At 39.5% G+C, this 22642-nt stretch overlaps 1 long non-coding RNA gene across 1 annotated transcript in view; it reads left to right on the top strand.

Annotated features, from left to right (window-relative positions):
* The window catches only part of LOC125754607 (uncharacterized), a 32643-nt gene extending 10251 nt beyond the window's left edge, over positions 1 to 22392 (top strand). The window contains exon 2 of the long non-coding RNA XR_007409302.1: positions 17135 to 22392. This is a non-coding gene — a long non-coding RNA (uncharacterized LOC125754607). The remainder of the gene's footprint in view (positions 1 to 17134) is intronic.
* The last annotated feature ends 250 nt before the right edge of the window (positions 22393 to 22642 follow it).

Here is a 22642-nt window from a genome sequence, read left to right as displayed (position 1 = left end):
TTTCCCAGATGGCTATAACACATATATTCAGAACCTTCCACCCTAAAAGAGTAGAATACGTGTTCTTTTCAAAGGGACATGGAACATGTCATCAAATCTCTATAATAGATGACATATTATCCCACAAAACATACCTCAAAAAATTTAAAAAGATGGAAGTCATATCATGCATCTTTTCTGACCATAGTGCTATGAAATTAGAATTCAATTAGAATAAAAATATGGAAAAATCTCTAAGAGGGAAGTTTATAGAAATGCAAGCTTACCTAAAGAAGCAAGAAAATTCTCAAATAAATAGCCTAGCCTTACAGCTAAGGGAGCTAGAAAAAGAGCAACAAGTAAAACCCAAAACCAGTAGAAGGAAGATAATAATAAAGATTTAGAGCAGAAATAAATGAAATAGAAAAACACCCAATAGAACAGATCAATGAAATCAGGAGCTGGTTCTCTAAAAAGATCAACAGGGTAGATAAACTTCTAGCCAGACTCATCAAAAGGAGATACCAGAGAGGGAGAGAGAAAGAGAGAGAGAGAGAGAGAGAGAGAGAGAGAGAGCTCAAATAAAATAACTGATGAAAGAAGTGAAATAGGAGAGAAGTTTAATTAAGATGCTGGAGTACTAGGGGGACCTTATGCTTGCCTTGCCTCATCACTTAGACATAGTTGGGTAAATATCAAATTGTTTTGAACACCCAAGATAACTGAGGATTGAGAGAACGAACCCCACAACTAGAGGGAGAAAAGAGGCTACATCCTGGAAGGTAGGAAGTGCAGAGACAAGATTTGGGAAAGAAAAGAATAACTGGTGCTGCAGAGGTGAGAGAGTCCTGATCAGGGAGAGAGAAGAGAGAGGAGGAGAGAGAGTGTGTACGAGAGAGAGAGAGAGAGAGAGAGAGAGAGCAGGGTCCAGGGCTTTGCACAAGAAAATCACTTCCTCAAAACCATTGATTGGGAAAACAAGAGAGGCTGATAATCATAGGTTTTTAAAAGTAGTGGAGCTCAAAGTCTGAAGTTTTAGAAGTCCATGCCTTAACCAGGCATACAGGTGCTTGTCCATGGAGAGCAGAGGCCCAGGAGTGACCAGCATGGTCTCAGGATCTCTTGGGTTACACTGGGAAAGACAGTTCCCGTATTTGTAGTGCATTTGTCAAAGGTGGCACTTCCTTTCAGGGGGCAAAAGAGCCAGGGTGTGCCATTGAACTGCTCCATTCATTGGAATAGGATGCCAGGTTTTGCTGTCCTTTACCATAAACTCCAAGTCCCTGCACATTCATACGACTGCGTTTCTGGGACAACCTGGCACTAGTTCCAATGTAGTGAGACTCTTTGCAGATCATCATGAGTTGGTGCCACGCTGGGCCCCTAAAACTTGGTGTTTTGACCCAGTCAATGCGCCTGAGATAAAACACAGGATTACTGTGTCACCAAGTGGACAAATAGTTTGGACACAGAGAGGGTGAAGGTGGGGATATGAAGGAAAAAAACCCTGGGACATATGAGGGTAAATTGTTTGCTCTTCTCTGAGGGCTTCCTGAATAGCAGTTGCCCTGAACTCCCCTCTCTGGGAACAAGAGAACTGGTTGATGCCATTTTTACTTCCCCCACCCCCCATCAGCACAGATGGACTCCAGTGATCAGTAGATCACTCACAGTGGAGGTTTGAACTGCTTACAACAAGCCCTGACCCCTATACTCTGCAGGGGCTTTTTAAGGAGGACAAGTGTGCCTGAGATCAGAGCAGCCATAGGCTTCTCCCAGAAGACCAGCATAAACCTCTCACATACACCAAGTCTATTAACCATAGTGTTATACAAAGCTTCAGCTCTAGGGGAAATAGAATCCAGCTTCTTTTAACAAGGAGACAAAAACACGTCTAGTTACAACTTGCTACACACTAGACAAGATCCAAACACTCCCTACTGCAGGCAAGGAGAAACTGCAGAAGACTGAACTGAGGAATAGGACAGCTAAAACACAATAGCAGAGTGCACATTGCATACCCAGAAACACTTCCTGAAGCATCAGACTCTGGCCAGTATATGATCTTTATTTAATATAGCTACTATTCTTGGAATCAGGAAACATAACTGGATTTCCAAAACACAGGAGAAGACAGAGACCTAGACAAAATGTCAAGACAGGAATTCATCCCAAAAGAAAGAACAAGAAGAGGTCATTGCCAGGGACCAAATTAAAACAGATATAAGTAATATACCTGGACCAGAATTTAAAACAAAAATCATAAGGAGACAAGCTGGGCTTGAGAAAACCAGGGAGTCCCTTACTATAGACATAAAAGACCTAAAAACTAGTCAGACTGAATTTTTAAAATGCTATTACTGAGATGTGAAACTTACTGGATGTAATGATCACAATAATGGAAGAAGCAGAAGAATGAGTAAGTGATATAGAAGATAAAATTATGGAAAATAATGAAGCTGAAGAAAAGAACGAAAGAAAAGTATTAGATCATGAATGTAGACTTAGGAAAGTCAGTGATTCCATAAAATGTAATAACATTCATGTCATAGGAATCTCAGAAGAGAGAGAAAAAGGATCAGAAGGTTTATTTGAGGAAATTATAGATGAAAGCTTCCCTAATCTGGGGAAGGAAACAGACATTCAAATCCAAGATGCACAGAAAACTTCCATCAAAATCAACAAAAGCAGGCAAACACCAAGGCATATGTTAGTAAAATTTACAAAAAAACAGAGATCAGAAAAGAATCCTGAAAGCAGCAAGGGAAAAGAAATCCCTAACCTACAAGGGAAGACAAATAGAATTAGCAGAAGATCTCTCCACAAAACTTGGCAGGCCAGAAAAGTGGTATGATATATTTAATGTACTGAATGGGAAAAATATGCAGCCAAGCATACTTTATCCAGCAAAGCTTGCCATTCAAAATAGGAGGAGAGATAAAAGGTTCAGAAAATTCATTCTAAAGAAGCAGCATACACATTCTTTTTGAGTTCACATTGAACATTCTCCAGAACAGATCCTATATTAGGCAACAAATCAGGCCTGAACAAGTACAAAAAGATTGAGATCTTACTATGCATATTTTCAGACCACAATGGTATGAAACTTGAATTTAACCACAAGAAAACATTTGGAAAGATGTCAAATGTATGGAGTTTAAAGGGAATCCTCCTAAAGAATGAATGGCTTAACCAGGAAGCTAAAGAAGAAATATAAAAAATAGATGGAAGCACATGAAAATGAAAATGAGAGTCCAAAACCTTTGGGATTCAGAAAATGTGGTCTACGAGGGAAGTATATAGCATTACAGGCCTACTCTAAGAAGCAAGAAAAGTCTCAAGCACGCAACCTCACATTGCAGAAAAGGAACATCAAATATAGCCTAAAGCCAGTAGAAGAAGGAAAAAATAAAGATTAAGGCACAAATAAATCCTACAGAAACAACAACAACAACAACAACCCCATTAAAACAGATAAAAGAAACTAGGAGCTGGTTTTTGAAAGAATTAATAAAATTGGTAAACCCCTAACCCGAATTATCAAGAAAAGAGGATCCAAATACATCTCAATGAAGAGGAGAGATTACTAAAGCCACCACAGAAATATAAACAAGTATGAGAGAATATTATGAAAAATTATATGCCAATGAATTGGCAATCTGGTGGAAATGGCTAAATTCCTAAAAACATATAAACTACCAAAAAAGAAACAGAAAGAAATAGAAAATTTGAGCAGACCCATAACCAGCAAAGAAATTGAACCACTAAACAAAAATCTCCCAACACAAAAGTCCTGGGCTTGATTATTTCCCAGGGGAATTCTACCAGACACTTAAAGACAAGTTAATACTTATTCTTCTCGAACTGTTTCAAAAAGTAGAAATGGAAGTAAAACTTCCAAATTCAATCTACCAGGCAAGTATTACCTTGATTCAAAAAACAAACACCCTTCTAAAAAGGATAATTATAGGCCAATATTCCCAATGAACATGGATGCAAAAATTTTCAACAAGATTCTAGCAAACCAAATCCAAAAGCCCATTAAAAGAATCATTCTCCACCACCAAGTGGGATTTATTCCTGGGCTGCAGGGTTGGTTCAACATCCACAAATTAATCAACATGATACTATACATTAATAAAAGAAAGGATAAAAACCATATGATCCTCTTAACAGAATAATAGGCATAGCATAAAAATACAGTCAAGGATATTGTAATAGTGATATAATGGGATAAGTGGTAGCTACATTTGTGCTGAACACTGCATGATGTACAAGCTTGTTAAATCACTAAGTTGTACACCTGAAACTAATGTAACATTGTGTGTCAACTATATTCAAAAATTTTTAAAATGTCCCCAAAACCCCCACAACAAACATGATGTGAATACTATGACCTGGAATTCCCTCATTCCCTCTCTCATCTCCATCTATCTACATGTTTCTCAGACTTTAAGGCTCAGATCACATCACACCTTCTCCAAATGTTTTTCCTAGTATTTGGCACTACAACAAGCTCTCTGTGGTGCTCTCCTCTGACCTGAGAGTCTGTACCACTAATTTTGCTTTTAGCATCAACAGTGGTAAGCAGTGACCTCTTCCTTACCTCCAGAAACTGAGCATTGTCTGTAGTGAACACAAACTAACTGTCTTATTTAGGTGACATATGTGTTTTGTTTGGCTTGCATGGAGTTTAAAATTAAGCCAACATTCTAAAATTGAGACATCTAACATTTAAAAAATCAACACTTCTGTTTTCTTTTGAAAATCAGAAGATTTGGCAATCCTGGGTTTGCATTTTCACTTGCCAGCAATTGACTGGAACTGAGTACTGCTCGCCTCATTTAGATTGGCTATTTACTCTATATATGTCCTTCCTTATTCACCTATATTACCTGTTTGATTCTTGGGTGTTTGAATTTGGAACCTGTACTCTTAGATCTAGGAAAACTATTTGGATTTTCTTTCTTTGGCTGACTTTGCTGGACTTATCTTTGGCCTGAAATACTTTCTTGATCATAATAGCTCTATTCACTTCAAGTAAATCAGTCACTTTATTGATTTTTAGATTGACATAATCCTTTATTTCCTCCCCAAACTCTAGGTCTTCACTGTCTAATGCAGTGCTTACCACAATTATGGAGGCCAAGATATGCCACAATATTCCATCTACAAGTTAGAGAACCAGGAAAGCCAGTGGTATAACTCATTCCCAGTCCAAAGGTCTGAGAACCAGGAGAACAAATGTTGTAACTTTTAGTCTGAGGCTGAAGACTTGAGAACCAGGAGAGAAGGATGTTCTGGTGTAAGTCCTGAAGTCTAAAGGCCTGAAAACTAGAAGCTCTGATGGGCAGGATAAGCTGAAAGCCCCAGCTCAAGAATAGAGAGGTCTCAGTTCATGATGGTGATGTAGGAGAATCTTGAACTCACCTCCTCCCATGGACATACTGAACTTACAGCTACATATGGAACATTTTCCCGTGAAGAAACTCAAAAATAGCTGAGAAATTCTTATAAGTCAAGCAAATGAGAAAAAAAACACACATCTAAATGGCTAAGTGAGGGTGAAATAGTCTTGTCATAAACGCCACAACCAGGAAGAAACTCCAAGAATGTCCCTGAAAAGTGAAGGGCTTGAATCCCACATTTGGCACCAAAACTTTTAAGACCTGCGTCTGACAGATGAACCTGCAAAAACATCTAGCTTCTGAAGTCAAAGGGGCTTGTGTCTCTTATATCCATAAGGCTGCAGAAAGTTGGGAAACAATTCTTTAAGGGTTCACATAGATTCACCTACATATTCCCCAGGACCCAATACAAAGGCAATTGACTGAAATGGTCCCAGTCTTTGTATGAAAGAGGTTTATTTTCTTATCGTAAAGCTTTGACATGAGAGGCAAGCATTTACTTTAATATATGACTAGAGTCCTCCTGAAATACTCTCCAAAGACATGGAAACCTGTGGGTGTCATCTTTGCCCTCTCTACCTTGTTCCAGGTCCCTGGTAACTTCCAGAAAGGAGTTTGCAGACACATCTTAGGTCCATGATTTTTGTAGCTGCTGCCCAAAGGAAATCCCTTGATTGCTGGCTCTGGTGGCTATCATATCATATACTCATGGGTCCAACAGAACCATAACAAACAGAGAGTTTTTAACCAGCTATACCTCAGGGCAACAGAGAGACAATAGTCTGAAACATTCGTCTTCTGCGAAAGATTCATATTAGCTTATCTTCATGACTGGTCTGAGGGAGAGGCTTGTAATTAAAGACACATATAAGGGCCAACCATAACCCTCTCCACACACCTCAGAGGGTGGACACTATCTTTGTGCATTTCTTCTGCTTCACTCCAGGTTTCCAGTATTGTCTGAAAAAAAGCTTGTGTACCCCTGTGGTACTCCAGTTTTTATGGCTGTTTGGCTGTTGTCCACATGACACATCCTTTGATAGCTTGGCTGTGGTGTCCAGTGGCGGGGGGGGGGGGCTTGTTTTTCCAGGTTCAATGGGACAGTTGCAAACAAAGAAACAATTCTTAAAATGGCAATCACCTCAAGCCTCAGTGCAGAGGAAGCAGAGATAAATTTCCACCTCCTATTCTTCCCTTGAAAAAGGTATGTTTGCATACTTTAAAAGCTGCTGCATGAGGTTCTGGCTTCAATCAGCCTGAATCTAGACGCTGACTGAGATTCTCCCCTATGGGACACTGAGAGGTCTTGGCACACTCTTAACTACTGGGAACAATTAAGAACAAAGTAGGATGCTTGGATTATCACACAGGTTTGAGAAACAATCAAGAGCCAGGGGAAGGATGAATGATAAGGTTCATACCCTACACAAGGCCATTCCTTCAAAACTGATAGAAGTAGCTGTTTTATCTAACGCATACAAAACAAAATAGAGTTAACAAAAGTGAACAACAGGGGAATATGTCCTAAACAAAGAACAATATAAAACATAAGAAAAAGACTATAATGAAATAAATTGATTTATCTGATAAATAATTCAAAGTACTGGTAACAAATATACTCACTGAGGTTGGAAAGACAATACATGAACAAAGTGAGAATTTTAAAGAAGAGATAGAAAATGTAAAAAAGTACCAAATGGAAGTCACATGGCTAAAGAATACAATAACTACTGAAAAATACAGTATAAGGGTTAAATAATAGACTAGATGAAACAGAAGAAAGGGACAGCTAACTCAAAAGCAGAGAAGTAAAACTCATCCATCAGAATAGCAAAAAGAAAAAAAATGTAAAAGAGTGAATATAGCTTAAAGGACTTATAGAATAACATCAGATGGAATAGCATTCTCATTATAGGAGTTCCAGAAGGAGAACAAAGAAAAAAGGGGCAGAGAAATTATTTGAAGAAATAATGGCTGAAAATGTCCCTAAATTTGGGAAAGAAACATATGTCCAGATCCAGAAGGCCCTGAGAGTTAAAATCAAGATGAATCCAAAGAGGCCCACACCAGGAGCCATTATAATTATAGTGTCAAAAGTTAGAGACAAGGAAAGAATATTAAAAGCAGCAAGAGAAAAACAAGTTGTTACATCCAAGGGAACTCCATAAGACTACTAGTATATTTTGGAGGAGTAACTTAGCAGGCTAGAATTGAATGGCAGAATATATTCAAATTGCTAAAAGAAAAAACCGCCAGCAAAACCTAGCAAAGCTGTTCTTCAGAATTGAAGGAGAGAGAGTTTTCCGGACCAACAAAAAATGAAAGGAGTTCATTACCATCAGATCAACCTCACAAGAAATGTTAAAGAGATTTCTTTAAGCTAAAATAGGAAGACATGGTGATCAGGCAAGATGGTGGAAGAGTAGGGTCCCCAAGTCACCTGTCCCCACCAACTTACCTAGATAACTTTTAAATCAACCTGAAAATCTATGAATTCGGTTTGAGATTTAAAGAGAGAACAGCTGGAACGCTACCGTGAGAAGAGTTTACGCTTCGATCAAGGTAGGAAGATGGAAAAAAAATAAAGAAATAAAGAAATAAAAAAGCATCCAAGGGGAAGGTGCCTCCCGCCAGGAGCCGGGCTAAGGCCACGCAGCGAGTGCCCCCAGGACAGGAAAGCCCAGGCCCGGAGAAGCAGGAGCTTTATCAATCGTCCTGGATGGAAAGGCACTCGCAGGGAGCTCAGGCAGGATCCCAGGAGGGGTTAGGGATGCCCGCAGGCTCCCAGGGGCACTAACAGAGGAACTGTGCTCCGAGGAGAGCGCGCCACACACCTGGCCAAGCTCCCTAAAGGGCTGCAGCTCACACCCGGCGAGGCCCCGGGAGCAGCTCAGCGGAGGCTTGGGCGGCAGCTCCGCGAAGAGGGGGCTGCACAGCCCTGGGGGCGCGATTCCAACGGCGCAGGGCCTAGAGCCCAGGGTGCCGGGGGACACAGCCCAAGATCCAGTGCTGCCCTCAGGACAGGCAAAGGCCGGGAGGATACAGGGCAGCAAGGATGCTCCTGCCGACAGGCAGCCCCGAGCTGTGAAGCTTGGCGCCCCTCGCCCTGCCCCCGGAGCATTCAGGACCCTATGGACTGGGAGCTGCCGTAGTTACTGCCGGAGCTGACTCTAGAACTGGAGAGCTGGCCGCCACCAATTTGTTGTTACGCCTGGTGTCACCTTGTACCTGGACTGAGCAGGGGCGTCACAGAATAAATGGCTCCCACTGAGCCGTGCACCTGGCAGGGGACTGGGCAGCTTCCCCGGGTGCACACATCTGAGAATCAACAGAGCAGACCCCTCCCCAAGAAGACCAGCTAGAAGAACAGGGGAAAAGCAAGTTATTGACCAAGCAACACTGGAAAGTTCCAGGAGAAGTCGAAGAATCACAGTATATAAAATCAGAGGATACTCCCCCTTGCTTTTCTGTTTGTTTGTTTCCTCCACCCCTTTTTTCTTTTCTTCTTCTGTTTTCTTCTTTTTCCTCTTCTCTCTTTTTTTTAAATGGTTTAATTTTATTTTCTTTAATTTTTAAAAATTTATTTATGAAACTCACACAGAGAGAGAGAGGCAAAGACACATACAGAGGGAGAAGCAGGCTCCATGCACTGGGAGCCCGACGTGGGACTTGATCCCGGGTCTCCGGGATCGCGCCCTAGGCCAAAGGCAGGCGCTAAACTGCTGCGCCACCCAGGGATCCCTCTCTCTCTCTTTTATTTTTTTATAATAAATTTATTTTTTTATTGGTGTTCAATTTACCAACATACAGAATAACACCTAGTGCTCATCCCATCAAGTGCCCCCCTCAGTGCCCGTCACACATTCACCCACAACCCCCGCCCTCCTCCCCTTCCACCACCCCTAGTTCGTTTCCCAGAGTTAGGAGTCTTTATGTTCTGTCTCCCTTTCTGATATTTCCCACACATTTCTTCTCCCTTCCCTTATATTCCCTTTCACTATTATTTATATTCCCCAAATGAATGAGAACATACAATGTTCGTCCTTCTCCGTTTAACTTACTTCACTCAGCATAATACCTTACAGTTCCATCCACGTTGAAGCAAATGCTGGGTATTTGTAGTTTCTGATGGCTGAGTAATATTCCATTGTACACATAAACCACATCTTCCTTATCCATTCATCTTTCGATGGACACTGAGGCTCCTACCACAGTGTGGCTATTGTGGCCATTGCTGCTATAAACATCGGGGTGCAGGTGTCCCGGCATTTCATTGCATCTGAATCTTTGGGGTAAATCTCCAACAGTGCAATTGCTGGGTCGTAGGGCAGGTCTATTTTGAACTCTTTGAGGAACCTCCACACAGTTTTCCAGAGTGGCTGCACCAGTTCACATTCCCACCAACAGTGTAAGAGGGTTCCCTTTTCTCCGCATGCTCTCCAACATCTGTGGTTTCCTGACTTGTTAATTTTCCGCATTCTCACTGGTGTGAAGAGGTGTCTCATTGTGATTTTGATTTGTATTTCCCTGATGGCAAGTGATGCAGAGCATTTTCTCATGTGCATGTTGGCCATGTCTATGTCTTCCTCTGTGAGATTTCTCTTCATGTCTTTTGCCCATTTCATAATTGGATTGTTTATTTCTTTGCTGTTGAATTTAATAAATTCTTTATAGATCTTGGAAACTAGCCCTTTATCTGATATGTCATTTGCAAATATCTTCTCCCATTCTGTAGGTTGTCTTTTAGTTTTGTTGACTGTATCCTTTGCTGTGCAAAACCTTCTTATCTTGATGAAGTTCCAATAATTCTTTTTTTTTTTTGTTTCTTTTGCCTTTGTGGATGTATCTTGCAAGAAGTTACTGTGGCTGAGTTCAAAAAGGATGTTGCCTGTGTTCTCCTCTAGGATTTTGATGGAATCTTGTCTCACATTTATATCTTTCATCCATTTTGAGTTTATCTTTGTGTATGGTACAAGACAGTGGTCTAGTTTCATTCTTCTGCATGTGGATGTCCAATTTTCCCAGCACCATTTATTGAAGAGACTGTCTTTCTTCCAATGGATAGTCTTTCCTCCTTTATCGAATATTAGTTGACCATAAAGTTCAGGGTCCACTTCTGGATTCTCTATTCTGTTCTACTGATCTATGTGTCTGTTTTTGTGCCAGTACCACACTGTCTTGATGACCACAGCTTTGTAGTACAACCTGAACTCAGGCATTGTGATGCCCCTAGCTATGGTTTTCTTTTTTAAAATTCCCCGGGCTATTCGGGGTCTTTTCTGATTCCACACAAATCTTAAAATAATTTGTTCTAACTCTCTGAAGAAAGTCCATGGTATTTTGATAGGGATTGCATTAAACGTGTAAATTGCACTGGGTAACATTGACATTTTCACAATATTAATTCTGCCAATCCATGAGCATGGAATATTTTTCCATCTCTTTGTGTCTTCCTCAATTTCGTTCAGAAGTGTACTGCAGTTTTTAGGGTATAGATCCTTTACCTCTTTCGTTAGGTTTATTCCTAGGTATCTTATGTTTTTCGGTGCAATTGTAAATGGGATTGACTCCTTATTTTCTCTTTCTTCAGGCTCATTGTGAGTGTATAGAAATGCCATTGATTTCTGGGCATTGATTTTGTATCCTGCCACGCTACCAAATTGCTGTATGAGTTCTAGCAATCTTGGGGTAGAGGCTTTTGAATTTTCTATGCAGAGTATCATGCATTCGGTGAAAAGGTAGAGTTTGACTTCCTCTTTGCCAATTTGAATACCCTTAATGTCTTTTTGTTGTCTGATTGCTGAGGCTAGGACTTCCAGTACTATGTTGAATAGCAGTGGTGAGAGTGGACATCCCTGTCTTGTTCCTGATCTTAGGGGAAAGGCTCCCAGTGATTCCCCATTGAGACTGATATTTTCTGTGGGCTTTTCGTAGATGGCTTTTAAGATGTTGAGGAATTTCCCTCTATGCCTACACTCTGAAGAGTTTTGATCAGGGATGGATGCTGTCTTTTGTCAAATGCTTTCTCTGCATCTAATGAGAGGATCATATGGTTCTTGGTTTTTCTCTTGCTGATATGATGAATCACATTGATTGTTTTACTGGTGTTGAATCAGCCTTGTGTCCCGGGGATAAATCCTACTTGGTCATGGTGAATAATTTTCTTAATGTACTCTTGGATCCTATTGGCTAGTATCTTGTTGAGAATTTTTGCATCCATGTTCATCAGGGATATTGGTCTGTAATTCTCCTTTTTGGTGGGGTCTTTGTCTGGTTTTGGAATTAAGGTGATGCTGGCCTCATAGAACGAATTTGGAAGTACTCCATCTCTTTGTATCTTTCCAAACAGCTTTAGTAGAATAGGTATGATTTCTTCTTTAAATGGTTGTTAGAATTCCCCTGGGAAGCCATCTGGCCCTGGACTTTTGTGTCTTGGGAGGTTTTTGATGACTGCTTCAATTTACCTCCTGGTTATTGGTCTGTTTAGGTTTTTTATTTCTTCCTGTTCCAGTTTTGGTAGTTTGCGGCTTTCGAGGAATGTGTCCATTTCTTCTAGATTGCCTAATTTATTGGCGTATAGCTGTTCATAATATGTTTTTAAAATCGTTTGTATTTCCTTGGTGTTGGTAGTGATCTCTCCTTTCTCATTCATGATTTTATTAATTTGAGTCTTCTCCCTATTGTTTTTACAAGGCTGGCTAATGGTTTATCTATCTTATTAATTCTTTCAAAGAACCAACTCCTGGTTCTGTTGATCTGTTCCACAGTTCTTCTGGTCTCAATTTCATTGAGTTCTGCTCGAATCTTTATTAACTCTCTTCTTCTGCTGGGTGTAGGATCTATTTGCTGTTTTTTCTCTAGCTCCTTTATGTGTAAGGTTAGCTTTTGTATTTGAGTTCTTTCCAGTTTTTGAATCGATGCTTGTATTGCGATGTATTTCACCGTTAGGACTGATTTTGCTGCATCCCAAAGATTTTGAATGGTTGCATCTTCATTCTCATTAGTTTCCATGAATTTTTTAATTCTTCCTTAATTTCCTGGTTGACCCTTTCATCTTTTAGCAGGATCGTCCTTTACCTCCACGTGTTTCACGTCCTTCCAAACTTCTTGTTGTGATTTAGTTCTAATTTCAAGGCATTATGGTCTGAGAATATGCAGGGGACGATCCCAATCTTTTGGTATGGGTTCAGACCCGATTTGTGACCCAGTATGTGGTCTATTCTGGAGAAAGTTCCATGTGCACTTGACAAGAATGTGTATTCAGTTGAGTTTGGATGTAAAGTTCTGTAGATATCTGTGAAATCCATCTGGTCCAGGGTCTCATTTAAAGCTCTCGTTTCTTTGGAGATGTTGTGCTTAGAATACCTATCGGGGGTAGAAAGAGCTAGATTGAAGTCACCAAGTATAAGTGTATTATTATCTAAGTATTTCTTCACTTTCGTTATTAATTTGTTTAAATATTTGGCAGCTCCCACATTCGGGGCATATATATTGAGGATTGTTAAGTCCTCCTGTTGGATAGATCCATTAAGTATGGTATAGTGTCCCTCTTCATCTCTCACTACAGTCTTCTGGGTAAATTTTAGTTTATCTGATATAAGGATGGCTACCCCTGCTTTCTTTTGAGGACCATTTGAATGGTAAATTGTTCTCCAAACTTTTATTTTCAGGCTGTAGGTGTCCTTCTGTCTAAAATGAGTCTCTTGTAGACAGCAAATAGATGGGTCCTGCTTTTTTATCCAGTCTGAAACCCTGAGCCTTTTGATGGCGTCATTAAGCACGTTCACGTTCAGAGTTACTATTGACAGATATGAGTTTAGTGTCATCATGATATCTTTTCAGTCCTTGTTTTTGTGGATTGTTGCACTGAACTTCTTCTTAAAGGGGAATTTTGAGAGTCCCCCTTAAAATTTCTTGCAGAGCTGGTTTGAAGGTCACGTATTCTTTCAGTTCCTGCCTGTCTTGGAAGCTCTTTATCTCTTCTTCCATTCTGAATGAGAGCCTTGCTGGATAAAGGATTCTTGGTTGCATGTTCTTCTCATTTAGGACCCTGAATATATCCTGCCAGCCCTTTCTGGCTTGCCGGGTCTCTGTGGAGAGGTCTGCTGTTACCCTAATACTCCTCTCCATAAAGGTCAGGGATTTCTTGTCTCTTGCTGCTTTAAGGATCTTCTCTTTATCTTTGGAATTTGCAAGCTTAACTATTAAATGTCGAGGTGTTGAAAGGATTTTTTTGATTTTCGGGTGGGATCTCTCTATTTCCTGCATCTGAATGCCTGTTTCCCTTCCCAGATTAGGAAAGTTTTCAGCTATGATTTGTTCAAATACATATTCTTTTCCCTCTGCCCCTTTCGGCGCCCTCAGGAACCCCAATTAAACAGGTTTTTCTTCCTCAGGCTGTCGTTTATTTCCCTTAATCTATCTTCATGGTCTTTTAATTGTTTCTTTTTTCCTTAGTTTCCCTCTTTGCCATCAACTTGTCTTCTATGTCATCCACTTGTTCTTCCACCTCGTTAACCCTCGTCGTTAGGACTTCTAGTTTGGATTGCATCTCATTCAATTGATATTTAATTTCTGCCTGATTAGATCTAAATTCTGCAGTCATGAAGTTTCTTGAGCCCTTTATGCTTTTTTCTAGAGCCACCAGTAGTTGTATAATTGTGCTTCTGAATTGGCTTTCTGACACTGAATTGTAATCCAGATTTTGTAACTCTGTGGGAGAGAGGAGTGTTTCTGATTCTTTCTTTTGAGGTGAGGTATTCCTTCTAGTCATTTTGCTCAGTGTGGAGTGGCCAAAAACAAGTTGTATTGGGAAAAGGAGAGAAAGAGAGGAGAAAAAGATGGAAAGAAAAAAGAAAAAGAAAAAAGAAAAATTGGAAGAAAAAAGAAGAAAAAGAGAAAGAAAAAGAAAGAAAGGGAAAAAAGGGTGGGGGAACCAAAAAAATCAAAAAGCAAAAACAAAACAAAACAAAACAAAACCAAAAACAAACATAACAACAACAACAAAAAAAAAAACACCATGGGGCAGTATCTTCTGATTCTGTATACTTTAAGTCCCTTGAGTTCCCCTGGAACTTGTCAGTCTAGTAGGTCTTCTGGGGGAGAGGCCTGTTGTGCTGATTTTCAGGTGTTAGCACTTGGGGGAGCTGCTCTCCCCCCTCCCTGGTGCAGGGCTCAGTGGGGGTGGTTTACTCTGTGAGGCCCTAGGAGGAACAACTACAGTGGCGGTGGCCAGCTCTGGAGCCCTGGATTCAGCTCCCGCAGTAACTAAGGAGCTCTCCGTCTGCTGGGGCCTGGATGCTCTGGGGGCTGGGCCGCTGATCTGCTCAGCTCGGGGCAGGAGCGTCCTTTGTGTCCTGTGCCCTCCCGGCCTCTGCCTGACCCGGAGGGAGGTCGTATCTTGGGCTGTGTCCCGGCGCCCTGTGCTCCGGGGCCTGCGATGTTGGATTCGTGCTCCCGGCCACACAGCTGCCTCTCTGCGGAGCCACCGCCGGCGCCCCTCCGTGCTGCTCCCCGAGCCGTGCAGACCCCTCCGCAAGGAGCCTCTTCCTCTGCCGGAGCTGCAGCCGAGCTGCTCCCGGGACACGCAGCCCCCTCCGGGCAGAACCGCCACCGGAGCCCCTCTGAGCTGCTCCCGGGTCAATGCTTGCGCGTTGCAACCCTTTAGGGAGCTCAGCGCACTCTTTCTGGTGCGCAGTTGCTCTATTAGTGTCCCAGGGACCCTGAGGGCATCCCCGTACTCCTGGGGTCCTGCTTCAACTCCTTGTGAGCGCCTTTCCGCTCAAGAAGATTGGTGAAGCTCCTGCTTCTCTGGGGCGGTGCTTTCCTGTCCTGGGGACACTTGCCCCAGCCTTAGCCCGGCTCCTCGTGGGGTCCCTCCCCCTTGGATGCCCTCTGTTTCTTTATTTCTTTTTTCCCCGTCTTCCTACTTTCATAGAAGCGCGAACTCTTCTCACTGTAGCATTCCAGCTGTTCTGTCTTTAAATCTCAGGCCGAATTCGTAGATTTTCAGGATGATTTGAAGGTTATCTAGGTAATTTGGTGGGGACAGGTGATTTGGGGTCCGTACTCTTCCACCATCTTGCCCCTCCTGTCTCTTCTCTCTTTTTCTCCTTTTCCCAGTACAACTTGTTTGGGGCCACTCTGAACTGAGCAAAATGACTAGAACTCAACTCAAAAGAAAGAATCAGAAACAGTCCTCTCTCCCACAGAGTTACAAAATTTGGAATACAATTCTATGTCAGAAAGCCAATTCAAAGGCCCAATTTTAAAGCTACTGTTGGCTCTAGAAAAAAGCATAAAGGATTCAAGAGATTTCATGACCGCAGAATTTAGATCTCATCAGGCGGAAATTAAGAATCAATTAAATGAGATGCAATCCAAAATAGAGGTCCTAACGACCAGGGTTAATGAGGTAGAAGAGGGAGTGTGTGACACAGAAGATAAGTTGATGGCAAGGAAGGAAACTGAGGAAAAGAGAAAAACAATTAAAAGATCATCGGGATAGGTTAAGGGAAATAAATTACAGCCCAGAAGGAAAAAATTTAATTGGGGTTCCCAAAGGCACCGAAAAGGACGGAGGTCCATAATATGTATCTGAACAAATCATAGCAGAGAAGATCCCTACCTTGGCAAAGGGAACAGGCATTCAGATCCAGGAGATAAAGAGATCCCCCCCCTAAAATCAATATAAACCTCTCAACACCTCGACATTTAATAGTGAAACTTGCAAATTCCAAAGATAAATAGAAGATCCTTAAAGAAGCAAGAGACTGGAAATCCCTAACTTTTATGGGGAGAAGCATCAGGATAACAGCAGACCTCTCTGCAGAGACCTGGCAGGCCAGAAAGGGATGGCAAGACATATGCAGGGTCCTAAATGAGAAGAACCTGCAGCCAAGAATACTTTATCCAGCAAAGCTCTCATTCAGAATAGAAGGAGACATAAAGAGCTTCCAAGATAGGCAGAAACTGAAAGAATATGTGACCACCAAACCTGCTCTGCAAGAAATATTAAGGGGGACTCTGTAAACGAAAGAGGAAGTCTAAGGAAACAATCCACAAAAACAGGGACTGAATAGGTATCATGATGATACTAAATTCATATCTTTCAATAGTAACTCTGAACATGAATGGGTTTTATGACCCCATGAAAAGGTGCAGGGTTTCAGATTGGATAAAAAAGCAAGACCTATTTATTTGCTGTATACAAGACAGCATCCCTAAAAAAAAAAAAAAAAAAAAAAAAAGACAGCATCCCTGAAGGCGAGAAAAACAAAAGAAAAAATGAATTACTGGGACTTCATCAAGATAAGAAGCTTTTGCACAGCAAAAAGAAACAGTCAACAAAACTCAAAGACAACCTACAGAATGGGAGAAGATATTTGCAAATGACATATCAGATAAAGGGCTAGTAGCCGAGATCTATAAAGAACTTATTAAACTCAACAGTAAAGAAACAAACAATCCAATCATGAAATGGGCAAAAGACATGAACAGAAATCTCACAGCAGAAGACATAGACATGGCCAACAGGCACATGACAAAATGCTCCGCATCACTGGCCATCAGGGAAATACAAATCAAAACCACAATGAGATACCACCTCACATTCTCATCATGAGAATGGTGAAAATCAACAATACAGGAACCAACAAATGTTGGAGAGGATGTGGAGAAAGGGGAACCCTCTTATACTGTTGGTGGGAATGTGAACTGGTACAGCCACTCTGGAAAACTGTGTGGAGGTTCCTCAAAGAGTTAAAAATAGATCGGTCCTAAGACTCAGCAGTTGCACTCCTGGGGATTTACCCCAAAGATACAGATGCAGGGAAATGCTGGGACACCTGCACCCCGATGTTTATAGCAGCAATGTCCACAATAGCCAAACTGTGGAAGGAGTCTCGGTGTCCACTGAAAGATGAATAGATAAAGAAGGTGTGGTATATGTATACAATGGAATATTACTAAGCCATCAGAAACGACAAATACCCACCATTTGCTTCGACGTGGAGGGATCTGGAGGGTATTGTGCTGAGTGAAGTAAATCATCGGAAAAGGACAAACATTATATGGTCTCATTCATTTGGGGAATATAAAAATTAGTGAAAGGGAATGAAGGGAAATGGGAAAAAATGAGTGAAAATATCAGTGAGGGTGACAAAACATGAGAGACACCTAACTCTGGGAAATGAACAAGGGGTAATGGAAGGGGAAGGTGGCATGGGGTTGGGTTGACTGGGTGATGGGCCCTGATGGGGGTGCTGGGCGGGATGAGCACTGGGTGTTATGCTATATATTAGCAAATTGAACTCCAATAAACAGAATAAGAAAATAAAAAAATAAAATAGGATGGCACAAGTTAGTAACAGGAAAACAGATGGAAGTGTAAATGTAAATATTTTTTAAAATGCAGGATAATCTAATGTTGTAAAGGTGCCAACCTAATCAATTATAAAATTATAGTATAGAGCATAAATGACAAAAGCAGTAAAAACTGTAACTACAATAATTTATTTATATATACACAAGATAATAGATGTAAATTATAACATCAAAGTCAGAGCGTGAGGGAACGTAAAAACGTAGAGCTTTACAATTTGTTCAAACTTAAATTTTTATGAACTTAAAATAGACTATTATATATACAAGTTGTTTCATGTAATCTTCATGGTAACCACAAACCAAAAACCTATACTAGAAGCACAAAAGATAAAGAGAAGGAAATATAAGCATACCACCACAGAAATTCATCAAATCACAAAGGAAGAGAAAAAGAGAATAAGAAACAAAGAATTACAAAAAAGCATGAAAACAATGGGAAAATGCTATAATTCTGTACCTGTCAATAATTAGTTTAGATGTAAATGCTCTAATCAAAGGACAAAGATTGGTTGAATGGATAAAAACACCCTCAAGTCCCATGTATTTGTGGCCTACAAAAGACATATACAAGATATTGCATCTTAAAGTAACAGAATATACATTCTTCTCAATTGCAAATGGAACATTCTCCAGGGTAGATCATATATTAGGCCATAAGACAAATCATAATAAAATTAAGTAGTCTGAATTCATATCAAATATCCTTTTCAATAACAATGGCAAAATATTTAGAAATCAGTTACAGGTGAAAATGGAAAATTCACAAATATGTGGAGATTAAATACCATGTTACTGAACAATCAATGGGTCAAAGAAGAAATAAAAGGAAAAATCAAGAAATATCTTGAGTAAACTAAAATTGAAATGCAACATACCAAAAATTGTAGAATTCAGAATCAATATACAAAAATTGGTTGCACACCTATAAAATAATAGTGAATTGTCTGAGAGAGAATGCAAGAACACATTCCCATTTACAATTGCATCACAAATAAAAAATACCTAGGAATGAAATTAGACAAGGGATTTAAAAACCTCTTACATGGAAAACTACAAGACCTTGATGAATCAAGCTGAAGAACACAAAAAATGGAAAAAATATACCATGCTTATGAAATGGAAGAATTAATATTGTTAAAATGCCCACACTACCCAAAGCAATATACAAATCCAATGCAATCCCTATGAAAAATCCCCTGGCAATATTTACAGGAACAGAAAAAAATTCTAAAATTTATGTTGATTCACAGATGGCCACAAATAGCCAAAGCAATCTTAAGAAAGAAACACAAAGCTAGAAACATCAGAACTCTTTATTTCAAACTATATTACAAAGATATAGTAATCAAAACAGTATGATCTCAGCATGAGAACAGATACATATTTTAATGGACAGAAGGCCCAGAAATAACCTCATGCATTAATTTATGCATGAGTCTATTAATTTATGACACGGGAGTGAAAAATATGCAAAGGAGAAAGAATTGTTTCTTCACTAAATGATGTAAGGAAAACTAGACCATCAGAAGTATAGAATGACCCTTGACCACTATCCTATATCACACACAGAAAATAACCCAAAATGGATTAAAGATTTGATCATAAGATCTAAAAACATAATACTCCTAGACAAAAAAATAGGTAATAAACTCCTTGACATTGGTCTCCACAACAATTTTTTGGATTTGACACCAAAATGGAAGACAACACAACCAAACCAAACCAAACCAAAAACAATAAGTAAGGCTAACTCAAATGAAAAAGCTTCTGCAAAATAAGCCATTAGCAAAATGAAAATGCAACCTATAGGGATGCCTGAGAGGCTCAGCAGTTGAGCATCTGCCTTCAGCTCAGGGCGTGATCCTGGAGTCCTGGGATCGAGTCCTACATCAGGCTCCATGCGGGGAGCCTGCTTCTCCCTCTGCCTGTGTCTCTGCCTTTCTTTCTGTGTCTCTCATGAATAAATAAATAAAATCTTTAAAAAAAGAAAAAGAAAATGCAACCTATAGAATGGGATCAAATATTTGCAAATAATGTATCTGATAAAAGGTTAATTTGTAAAATATATATTAACCCTTTATCAGAAGTGGAGGTATCAAACTTCTGGAATTCAAGCTGTAATACAAACATAATCATCAAGATAGTATGGCACTGGCACAAAAACAGGCACATAGATCAATGGAAAAAATAGAGAACACAGAAATGGACCCTCAACTCTATGGTCAACTAATCTTCGACAAAGCGAGAAAGAATATCCAACAGAAAAAAGACAGTCTCTTCCACAAATGGTGTTGGGAAAATTGGACAACTATGTTTAGAAGAATGAAACTGGGCCATTTTATTACACCATACACAAAGATAAACTCAAAGTGCATGAAAGACCTAAATGTAAGACAGGAATCCATCAAAATCCTAGAGGAGAACACAGGTAGGAACCTCTTCGACCTCAGCCACAGCAACTTCTTGCTAGACATGTCTCCAAAGGCAATAGAAACAAAAGCAAAAATGAACTCTTGGGACTTCAACAAGAGAAAAGTCTTCTGCACAGCAAAGGAAACAACAAAACTAAAATGCGACCTTTGAAATGAGAGAAGATATTTGCAAATGACATATCAGATAAAGAGCTAGTATCCAAGATCTATAAAGAATTTATCAAATTCAACATCTCTAAACCAAAAACTCCAGTGAAAAAGGGGACAGAAGACATGAACAGACATTTCTCCAAAGAAAACATACAAATGGCCAACAGACACATGAAAACATGCTCCACATCACTTGTCATCAGGGAAATACCAATCAAAACCATGATGAGATACCACTTTACACTGGTAAGAATGGCTAAAATTAATAACTCAGGAAAGAACAGATGCTGGCAAGGATTTGGAGAAAGGGAAATCCTCTCACACTGTTGGTGGGAACACAAACTGGTCAGCCACTCTGGAAAACAGTATGGAGTTTCCTCAAATAGTTAAAAAAAAAAATAGGACTACCCTACAACCCAGCAACTGCACTACTAGGCATTTACCCAAAGGATACAAACATAGTGATTCAAAGGGGCACATGCACCCCAATGTTTATAGGAGCAATGTCTCAATAACCAAACATCTGGAAAGAGCTCAGCTGTCCATCGACAGATCAGTGAATAAAGATGTGGCATATATATACAGTGAAATATAACTCAGCCATCAAAAAGAATGAAATTTTGCTATTTGCAACCATGTGGATGGAAATAGAGGGTATTATGCTGAGGGAAATAAGTTAGAGAAAGACAAATACCATTGAGTTTCACTTTTATATGTGGAATTTAAGAAACAAAACAGGTGAATATAGGGGAAGGGAAGGAAAAATAAGATAAAAACAGAAAGGAATGCAAACTAAAATACTCAAGTATAGGAAACAAACTGAGGGTTGCTGGAGTGGAGGTGGGGGAGATGAGGTAATTGGGTGATAGGCATTGAAGAGGCCGCTTGAGGTAATAAACAGTGGGTGTTATATGCAACTGATGAATCACTAAATTTACTGCTGAAATGAATAATACACTATATGGTAACTAAATCGAATTTAAATAAACTTTTAAAAATATAGAGAAATTTTATACAACTCAATAGCAAAAAATATCTGATTAAAAAATGAGCAGAAAATCTGAATAGAAATTTTTCCAATAAAGACACAGATAGCCAAGAGATGCAAAAAAAAAAAAGATGCTCAACATCACTAAGCATAAAGGAAATGCAAATCAAAACCACAATGAAATATCACCTCATACCTGTTAAAATGACTATTATCAAAAGGACAGAAAGAACAAGTGTTGAAAAAGTATGTTGTTGGAAAGTATGCAAACTGTTTCAGCCACTATGATAAAATGGTATGAAAGTTTCCACAAAAAATTAAAAATTTGAACTAAGATATGTTCCTGCAATTCCACTTCTTGTGATTTATCTGAAGGAAGTCAAAAAAGTAACTTGAAAATATATGTGCATCCCTATGTTCATTGCAGCATTATTTAAAAAGTGTATACCTGGAAGCAACCCAAGCATCTATCAATGAATGAATGGCTAAAGAAAATGTGGTATATATGATAGAGTATTATTCAGCCATAGAAAAGAAGGAAATCCTGCCATTTGTGATACCATAGATGCACTCTGAGAACATTATGCTAAGTGAAATAAGTGAGATAGAGGAAGACAAATACCATATGATCTCACTTGCATGTAGAATCTAAAAAAAATAAACAATAGCAAAAATCAACCTTATAGGCACAAAGAACAAATTGATTGTTTCTAGAGGACAAAATGAGAGGGGGAGCAAAATAGGTGAATGTCGTCAATACGTACAACTGTCCTGTTATAAAATAAATAATTCCTGTGAATGTTATATACAGCATGGTGACTATAGTTCATAATACTCTATTGTATACTTTAAAGCTACTAAGAGAGTAGATCTTAATTTTTTTATTACAACAAAAATTTTGTAACTATGTATGGTGATGAATGTTAACTAAATTTACTCTGGTGTTCATCTTGCAGTATATTCATATATCAAATCGTTATGTTGTGTACCTGAAGCTAATATAGTGTTGTATGTCAACTGTATCTCAATTAAAAATTGAGAGAGAAACTTTTCCCTTTTTCTGTCTTTTTTATTCTATTCAGGCATTAAAAGATTGGATGATGACTACCCACGTTGAAGAGAGCGGTTTTTAAAGTCAGTCTACTGATTCAAATGCTAATCTCTTCCAGAAATACCTTCATAGATGTATATAAAAATAATGTTTTATTATTAAGCTATATATTAGCTATATATTTTATTATTTAGCTATATATTAGCTATACCCATATATATATTAGCTATACACCTATATATTAGCTATA

The sequence above is a fragment of the Canis lupus genome, chromosome X (assembly GCF_003254725.2).
Source record: "Canis lupus dingo isolate Sandy chromosome X, ASM325472v2, whole genome shotgun sequence".
Taxonomy (NCBI): Eukaryota; Metazoa; Chordata; class Mammalia; order Carnivora; family Canidae; genus Canis; species Canis lupus.
Note: the sequence above shows the minus strand (reverse complement) of the source record. Positions and strands in the feature narration are given on the sequence as shown.